A 10,164-nucleotide genomic window follows, 5' to 3' on the forward strand; every position below is an offset into this window, starting at 1 on the left:
AAAGATTTATAAATATATATATATATATGTCTATAATATTGTAAAAACTAAAATACAATATTACAAAATTAATTTATGTATAAATATTATTATATAAAGTATAAATATTAATGAAATTTAAAAAGTTAATGTGTTTTAAAAGTACGGATCCGGATCCGGATATCCGGACCTAAAAATTAAGATATCCGGATCCGGATCCGGTTTGGACGGATCCAAGATTTTACTATCCGGATTCGGATCCGGGCACCCCAGATATCCTATTTTCGGAGCGGATCCGGAGCGGATCTCGGATCGAATCCGGATCTCGGATAATAAGTCCTAGGCCTACTACTTGGTACAGGAAGGAACCTAACTTTCAGTACAACAACTACCAGCAAAGGTCTTACCCTAACAACCAGCAAGGAGGATACCCGCCCAAGCAAAACACTCAGCAAGGGAGCTATCAGCCTAGGCAAAACATCCCTCCTGGTTTCAGCAATCACGGCAATCAGTCTACTCAAGCTCAAGGAAGTTCTTCCCAAGCTCCAGCTTCAGATACAAGTGTGGATGCAATGTTCAAGAAACTTTTGGATTTTCAGGCAAAGAATGAGAAGACAATGGTTCAAGAACATTCACTCCAAGATTGATGGAAGCTACAATGAGCTCAACAACAAGATCCGAACTTCGGAGAACCAGTTTTCTTCTATGAACTCTCAGCCAAGTCGCCAACAAGGGTCATTACCTGGAAAGCCAAAGCAAAACCCCAAGGAAAAAATGAAGGCAATCACCCTACGGAGTGGTAGAGAGTTGCCTCCAAGAGTTCTCACCAAGGATGGTGAGAAACAAGGTGGGGAGGTGGCCATCAACATTGATGATGAATGATGATTGTAGATGAGAAGGTTGATGAAGAGATTCTGGAAAAGATTGTTGAAGCTAAGGGTAAAGGAAAGGTTGGAGAAGAGAAGAGGACAGTGAACATGGTGAAATTGCTACTCCAACAAATGAATCATCTTTTGTTCCTCCCCCTATGAGCCAAAGCTACCATTCCCTGGAAGATTCAAGAGACAACTATTGGAGAAGTCCAAGGCACTCTTTGAGAAACAAATGAGTGAAGTTCAGGTCACAATGCCCATCATTGATGCTTTTATGTTAGTCCCTCAGTACAGCAAGTTCTTGAAAGATGTTGTGGCTGCAAAGAAGAAAAAGATGGAAGGCATGATGATTCTTACTCACGAGTGCAGCGCCATTATCCAGAAGTTAGATGTTCCAAGGAAGCTAGAGGATCCAGGATGTTTCACCTTACCTTGTGCTCTAGGACCCATTGTGTTTGAGAGGTTTCTATGCGATCTTGGAGCTAGTGTCAGCCTGATGTCTTTGTCTATTGCAAAGAAGCTTGGATTTACTCAATACAAGAAGTGTAGACTCTCTTTGGTGTTGGCTGATAGATCAGTGAAGATTCTTGTTGGTATCCTAGAAGACCTTCCCGTGATGGTTGGTAACTTTGAGATCCCTACTGATTTTGTTGTGTTGGAGATGGGTGAGGAAGCTAAAGACCCTTTGATCCTTGGAAGACCATTCTTAGCCACAGCAGGAGCTATTGTGAATGTCAGAGAAGGAAAGATTGATCTTCATCTTGGAAAAGGGAACATCCTCCACTTTGACATCAATGACGTGATGAAGAGGCCAACCATTCAGAACCAAGTTTTCTACATAGATGAAATGGATGCTCTAGCTGATGAGCTTCTAGAGGAGTTGGCACTTGAAGGCCCTCTACAACATGCTTTGACAATTAAAAGAGAGGTCCAAGTGGTTGAGAACAAGGAAAGTGATGCCTATGTGAAGATGCTGGATTCTCACAAGGGGATTGTTGGTGAAGATCAGAATGAGGAGCTTACACATGAGATTCACCATGCTACCTCAGCTACTCAACAAGAAGACATTCATCAAGAGGACTGGAGTGAACTCAAGGCGCCTATAGTGGAGCTTAAACCTCTTCCCCAAGGTGTAAGGTATGCTTTTCTTGGCCCTAATGAGACTTACCCTGTCATAGTGAGTAGTGAACTTAGTGAACTTGAGCTGTCTAAACTTTTGAATAAACTTGGGAGGTTTAGAAAAGCTATAGGTTACTCACTTGATGATATTAAGGGGATATCACCCTCTTTGTGCATGCATAGGATATATCTTGAGGATGAATCAATGACTTCTATAGAGCATCAAAGAAGGTTAAATCCTAACCTGAAGGATGTTGTAAAGAAGGAGATTTTTAAACTCTTAGATGCTGGTGTTATTTACCCTATTTCAGATTCTAAATGGGTATCTCCTCTGCATGTTGTCCCAAAGAAGGGTGGTATCACTGTGGTTAAAAATGACAAAGATGAATTGATACCAACTAGAACCATAACTGGCTATAGGATGTGTTTTGATTATAGAAAGCTCAACTCTGCATCTAGAAAGGATCATTTTCCATTGCCATTTATTGATCAAATGCTTGAGAGACTTGCAAATCACCCTTTCTATTGCTTTCTTGATGGGTATTCAGGGTTCTTCCAGATACACATACATCCCAATGATCAAGAGAAGACAACATTCACATGCCCTTATGGCACCTTTGCATATCGAAGGATGCCATTTGGGCTATGTAATGCTCCAGCCAACTTTCAAAGGTGCATGATGTCTATCTTCTCTGATCTCATTGAGGATGTTGTGGATGTTTTCATGGATGCCTTCTCTGTCTACGGATCTTCGTTTTCTGCTTGTTTGTCAAATTTGTGCAGGGTCCTACAGAGATGTGAAGACACTAACCTTGTGCTGAACTGGGAGAAATGTCAGTTCATGGTTAAGGAAGGGATTGTGCTGAGACAGGGATTGTGCTGGGACACAAGATTTCAGAGAAGATGATTGAGGTAGACAAGGCTAAGATTGAAGTGATGGTTAGTTTGCCTCCACCAAAGACAGTGAAGGACATCAGAAGTTTTCTTGGTCATGCTGGATTCTACAGAAGATTCATCAAAGACTTCTCTATGATCACTAGACCTTTGACCAGGCTGTTGTGCAAGGAAGCTACTTTCAGCTTTGATGTAGAATGTCACGAAGCCTTCAAGAAGCTGAAGAGCGAACTTGTTAGTGCTCCTATTGTCCAGCCACCTGATTGGGATCTCCATTTTGAGATTATGTGTGATGCTAGTGATTATGCTGTTGGAGCTGTCTTGGGACAAAGGAAGGACAAGAAGACCCATGTGATATATTATGCGAGCAGAACTTTGGATGATGCTCAGATGAGATATGCCACGACAGAGAAGGAGTTGTTGGCCACAGTCTTTGCCTTTGAGAAGTTCAGAAGTTACCTTATGGGTTCCAAGGTCATTGTGTACACAGACCGTGCAGCTTTGAGGCATCTTCTAGCAAAGAAGGATGCAAAACCAAGACTTTTGAGATGGATCCTGCTACTTTAAGAGTTTGATCTAGAGATCAAAGACAAGCCGGGAGTTGAGAATGGTGTAGCTGATCATTTGTCCAGAATGAGAATTGAGTGTGATATCCTCATTGATGAGGGACTTCCAGAGGAGCAGATCATGGCTATCAGAGCAGTGGTAAAGGTTTGCAAGACTGGTAAGAAGCTTGAAGAGGAAACTGAAGAGAAAGGTCCTTGGTATGCATATTTGGTTAACTACTTAGCTACTGGAAAAGAACCATTGGATCTTGTGGGCTATGAAAAGAAGAAGTTCTACAAAGATGTGAAGAGATACTATTGGGATGAGCCATACCTCTACATTCTTTGCAAGGATCAGCTCTATAGAAGAGTGGTGGCTAATGAAGAAATTGAAGGGATCCTTACACATTGCCATGGATCTACCTATGGAGGCCATTTTGCTACCTTCAAGACTGTTTCAAAGGTGTTACAAGCTGGGTTTTGGTGGCCACATATGTTCAAGGACACACAAGACTTTGTTTCCAAGTGTGATTCTTGCCAAAGGAGAGGAAACATCACCAAGAGAAATGAGATGCCTCAAAATCCAATTCTTGAGGTGGAGGTGTTTGATGTATGGGGAATAGACTTCATGGGACCTTTTCCTTCTTCTTATGGCAACAAGTACATCCTTGTGGCTGTGGATTATGTGTCCAAATGGGTTGAAACAGTGGCAAGTGCTACAAATGACTCAAGAGTGGTGTTAAAGATGTTCAAGAGCATAATTTTCCCAAGATTTGGAGTCCCAAGAGTGGTTATAAGTGATGGAGGATCACACTTCATCAACAAGCTGTTTGAAGGTCTTGTCAAGAAGAAGGGAGTGAAGCACAAGGTGGCAACACCTTATCACTCTCAAACAAGTGGTCAAGTTGAGATCTCCAACAAGGAAATTAAGGGAATATTGGAGAAGATTGTGGGAACTAACAGGAAGGATTGGTCAGACAAACTTGATGATGCACTTTGGGCATATAGAACAGCCTACAAGACTCCTTTAGGCACTATGCCTTTCAACCTTGTCTATGGAAAGGCTTGCCATCTACCAGTTGAGCTTGAATACAAGACATTGTGGGCTGTGAAGCTGCTGAACTTTGACATCAAGAGTGCAAAGGAGAATAGACTCTTTCAGTTACATGAGCTTGATGAGATAAGGATGGATGCTTTTGAGAACTCAAGGATCTACAAGGAGAAAACCAAGGCCTTTCATGACAAGCACATCCTCAAGAGAAATTTCAAAGCTGGGGATCAAGTTCTTCTCTATAATTCTAGGCTGAAGTTGTTTCCAGGGAAGCTCAAGTCAAGGTGGTCTGGTCCATTTGAGGTTAAGGAAGTGAAGACTTATGGAGCAATTGTGCTTTGGGACAAGCAAGGAAATGATTTCACTGTTAATGGACAGAGGGTCAAGCAGTACATGGCTACAACACCCAAGGAGAATGGGACATCAACCCCACTCTCTGATCCTGCTCCAGCCTAGTCTCAAAGTAGGCAAAGTCAAGCTAGAGACTTAAAACAAGCTCACTTGGGAGGAAATCCCATGACTATCCTTGTACATATTTCTTTTTAGGACTTTATTATCGGTGGGTCGAGTTCACATCAAGTTTGGTGGGTAAAACTGGTCTCCATCAGGTTGAAGGATCAGTTTTAAGTTAAACTGCACTAGAGCGAGGTGTGGCAGCGGGGTGATGCAGCGAGGTCTGGAGGTCGCTCTGCGTGTTGACAGCTCGAGCTTACCTAGAGCGAGCTAGTGTTGCGAGGTGATGAAACCGTGCGTCAAAACATAGTTTATAGTCGAGTTTGAAGCGGGGTGATGCAGCGGGGTCTGGATGTCGCGCCACGACTTGAAGATTCAGACGACGATTCAGCGCGGGGAGACGCAGCGGGGCACGAGAGTCTTGCGCTAAAATCCGAAAATATAATCGAAGCTGGAGTGGGGTATGGCAGCGAGGTACCAAAGCCACTCCACGACTGCCCACCAGCTTTTACGTCTGGCACGAAACCCCAAAGCTCCTAAATCCAACTCCGGGAATAAGTCTCCTTCCCTTGCCTCAACCGATGACGAAACCGACAATGAGGAGGTTTCCAGCGAGCCTCAAGCATACTTCAATACCTTCCCCGATGACACCGGAGACGAGGCCACGACCTTTTTCCCGGACGCTTAGACAGGTACTCCATCACCTCACCATTGTATATACCAGTTTAGTTTTCATTTAACTTTGTTTTCGGTATCTCTTCCTCTCTTGGACATACAGAGACTGTGTGATTCAAGTTTGGGGGAGGTACCAAGTATTTAATCATTTTAAAGTGTTTTATTTCATGCATTGTAGATACATATTTGCATAGAAAATCCAAAAAAAATTCAAAATTTTCAAAAACAACAAAAAGAAGCATGTAGTTGTATCTTTAAGATTGAGTCTAGAGCATACACCTATTTGCATAGAAAATCCAAAAAAATTAGATGTCTAGGATCATATAGGTTGCATTCACTTGCATAGTGAGCAATGATTTAAATGTCTTGTAAAGAACTCTTGTCTAGAACTCAAAGTGACACCCTAGTTAAATATATCAAGTAGCTTAAGCATCTCTTGAAAGCCTTGCATGCTTCGAGCCTTGCATGCTTCGAGCCTTGAAAACTCTTCTTGAAACTTGTTTGCTTGCTTGATATTGGCATTGTTCTTAATATCAGCTCCAATCTGAACTTGGCTTGAATGAACTTAATCTCTCTTGCATATGGGCATTTGCATACTTGATCATGGATCTCATACACATTTGGGTTATCTTATTCCATTATACCAATCTTTGTTAACCCAAATGGCACTCCATACCCTACAACTCTAGCCATTCTTTGAGACCAAACATTGAATTGCATAAGTGAGAGCTCTTTTGATAGCTTGTCATGTGCAAAATCTTGAGAGTATTGGAGGCGACATAGATTTGTTCTCATCTCTTGCTAGCAAAATGAGCTAGCATTTGGGGATGGTGAGAGGGTTTTGTGTGTTATAAATCTTAATGTCTTGGGTTTGGGGAGTGAGAAAGATGACAAAGATGAACAAAAGAGTGTCATTAGAAAAGAAAACTCTAGGGACAAAAGGAAAGTATGAAGCTCTAGATTATGTACAAAAGAACCTTCCCCCTTATAAAAAAAAAAAAAAAAATCAAAGAGAAGGGGGGGAGGGAAATGAGAAAGAGTTAGAGCTAAGTGTTGTAAAAACTGAATTAAAGTCCCTAGTTGATTGAGTCAAAAGAAAAAGAGAGTTGTTCATTGGGTGAATGATGTGAGTGGGTGTTATTTTGGTTTTGAGATGATGATAAAAGGGTAGAACTTGTAATCACTTATAAAAAGGGGTGGAATGATGAAAATGAATCTATGTATGCATGAGTTCCTTGTTCTTGAGTGATAACCACCTTGAAATGACAACATTTGAATCCTTCTCTTCATTCATATTAGACCATTGCTTACCTAGCCAAATGATTGAGATCATGTGCCCATTTGGGAGAATTCACCTTGTGTGTGTGTGTGTGAATCAATGTGAGAAGAGCTGGTTTAAAGAACTTGTTAGTTGATGAGTATTGCAAATTGTGTAGAGGCATAAGAGTATGGATAGGCCTAGAGAAGCTAGAGTATAATAAGAGAGTTGCTCATGCTATTTGCTATGTTTTCCTTAGGATGTTAGGTTGATGGCTAGAAAGTGTCCTTTTGGTTATGTGTTCCCATTTTCAAACCTCTTTCCCTTTGGCTCTTAAAAGTTTACTTGTGGACAGGAAATGACTAGTGTGGGGGAGTTGATATCTTGCACATTTGCATTGTTTTAACTCTTCATTCTTGCATGTTTTGATCATTTAGATTAGGGATTATGCATTTTAGTTTCCTTTTCGCATTGCATAAGTCTTAATCAGGTGTTGGAGTGTCCTTTGGAGTTCTTGGGGGTACTTGGAAGCATTTGGGATCAAAAAGAGAGTGGAAAGTGTTGTTTGAGCGAGTAGAACACCGGAGCGGGCAATGGAAGCGACCTGTGACACCCGCTCCAGACGAAACGAAGGCAGCGCGGGGTAGACACAGCGGGGTTCGGCACCCGCTCCGAACCAACACCCCATCTACAACTCTCGAGAGTCAGAGCGACCAAGACAGAGCGAGGCCCTTAACCCGCGTGCAATTTGAAGATGTGAAGATGGCATTTAGAGCGACGTCCAGCAGCGGGGTGACTAACCCGCTCCAGATGGGGAGCGACGTCATGAACCCGCGCGCGGTTTGAAGACGTGAAGCAAACATATTGGAGAGATGTTCCGGAGCGAGGTGACTAACCCGCTCTAGATGGGGAGCGACCTATTGTACCCGCGGTGTGTCTTTTCTTCTGATCGGAAATTTATGTTTTATTTGGGCCTTTCAGGTTGTTGACTGAGCCCATTAGGTTTTAGAAGTCATATAAATACTCTCTAAACCTAATGTTAGGGGGAGATCTTATTTTTCTATCTAATCACAATGAACTTTTAGGTGAAAGATCTAATCTTGATCATTATCTTTTGTGATTGCTTAGTTATATTGATCACTAATCATGATTAACACCAAATCATCATTGATTTTTGGGTTTATCATGAAGATTACTGAGTAGTCATCTTTGGATTCATGGGTTAGGGAGACTAAGGGTTAGGGAGACTAAGGGTGATTAAGCTAGATCTAAGGTGTTTTAGTATAGATCCATCTTGTTCCTTGCTAGTAGAGTGCTTTATTGCAATTTTAGAGTTGGTCTCTCTAAAGTTGAGCTTTAGGCATTTCATACCCGAAAGGTGTTTGATGAAATGCTTGAACCAACTCTCCTGAGCTTTTAACATTCTTTACCAAAGAGATTTGTTGTTAAAGGTGTAAAGATGACTATTGGACTTTATATTAATGATTGCTTAGATAATATTCAACCAAAGAAATTTGATGCTTGAGTTATCTTAGTAAATGAGCATTCATCTAGAGATAGAGTTTGTTTAAGATTGTGTCTAGGTATAAGGTTGACAGATTGATTGAAAGGTACCACCTTTAGATTGAAACTTGATCACCCAAGGTCAATTCCCTTAGCCCATGAGTTCTTCCTTCTCATTAAAAAAGAAAGCTTTGTTATTTATTGCATTTTAGTAATATTTTAGTTCAAAATCATCTCACCAATTGATATCATTTAGATTAAGCATTGTCTTGCATTCTTTTTGCTTTAGAATCACTTAGAACTGGTTTGACATCCTTTATACTATAACATTTGATTAAGAGCCTTGAAAACTCTTAATATCAATAGTCTAGTTCCCTGTATCGTAGCCGAGTCAAATTACGAATACCTACGTAATAGGGTAAGTTTTGGGATTATCGAAAGTCGAACAGTACATAACCAAACAGCTAATTAATCTTATTTTCGTGTATATCAAGTGCAATTGCTCTTTTATCTATCATGTTGTCGTTTAAATTTGCACCTATTCTAGAATCTATCATTTATATTACACGGTCCTTATATTAAATTCCTAATATCAACTCTAAATTACTTATAATCTAAACCAACGCAAACACACGTGTGTATAGTTGACGCAAGTCTATATATATCTGATTTCGTTTCATAGGCAAGCATGCAGCATAGCGTAGCTACGGAATTTCAAACTTTAATCGATTCCCAGTCTCATCAAATGAGGTTTGTACTAAGTGATTGGTAATGTATATGAATGTAATTTGTGGCGACTAGAAAAGAAATAAAGTCTACCTCACAATAAATAATACTTCGGGTATCTATCTACTAGCTAATAAAGAAACAATACAAATTTTGTTATAAATCATTATGTGGATGGCCTATAACCAAGATCAAGACAAGGCCCAGCCGTGGCCAAAGGAGGAGAGAGAGTCGGTGTCCGAGGAGAGAGAGTCGGCCCATGCCTTGGCCGACTTTAGTCTTAGGACGTTTTCCATTTATCTGTTTTAGATCTTTTCTTATTTCATGTTGTATTAGGTTTTGGATAATTTCCTTTTTCATATACTATGTAATCCTTATATAAGGAACCTCTATTACTCCTTAATATACACAGAAACAATTCCCCATTCTTTTACAACACGTTATCAGCACGATCGTCTCTAGATCCCTGAGACAAATCGAAACCTCTAACCCTAAAAGCCAAAACCGGCGACCACAACCAAAAACCCTAAATCCTAATCACGTTCTTAGTTCATCCAAGAACTCAGTTGATCCCTCTTGAAACCTAAACGTTCTCAGATCACGTTCCAGCTCAGAAGAACCGTCCAGCTCGCGATCCACACCCGAGACGCGATCGCACCCGACTCGATCTCCGCGCAGCTCGCAGCCGAGACACGTCCAGCCCGCGATCGTCCCATCCGCGACCCGATTGTTCGTCTTCTCTCTCTCTCTAAAGGTGGTCCGGTTCTAAATCCCCTACAAACAAAGGATTGTTAGATTGATTGAAGTAATCTGATCTAGAACTTGAATCCTAAACGCATTGAAACCTTTAATTAAAACCGACAGCCTTAGATTTAAAAGTAGAAACCCTAATTTATAAATCAATTGCTAAGGTTGTTTGCATTACATATGAATTTGAATTGAATTGCATTCACATTGATTAATGAAATCGACCAGCATATAGAAAACATACGAATTCGAATATGATTGCATTTAAATTCATATGGCCGTGTGGCATTAATCTCCCTAGTACATGTAGAATCAAATGTTAGGATTGTTCGCACCATGGTC

The 10,164-nt window shown here is 40.8% G+C and overlaps 1 pseudogene; it reads left to right on the top strand.

Moving 5' to 3' along the window:
- LOC106344975 overlaps nt 1-4,916 on the top strand; it is a 7,265-nt pseudogene extending 2,349 nt beyond the window's left edge.
- Nucleotides 4,917-10,164: the final 5,248 nt, after the last annotated feature.

Source organism: Brassica oleracea, chromosome C5 (assembly GCF_000695525.1).
Source record: "Brassica oleracea var. oleracea cultivar TO1000 chromosome C5, BOL, whole genome shotgun sequence".
Lineage (NCBI taxonomy): Eukaryota > Viridiplantae > Streptophyta > Magnoliopsida > Brassicales > Brassicaceae > Brassica > Brassica oleracea.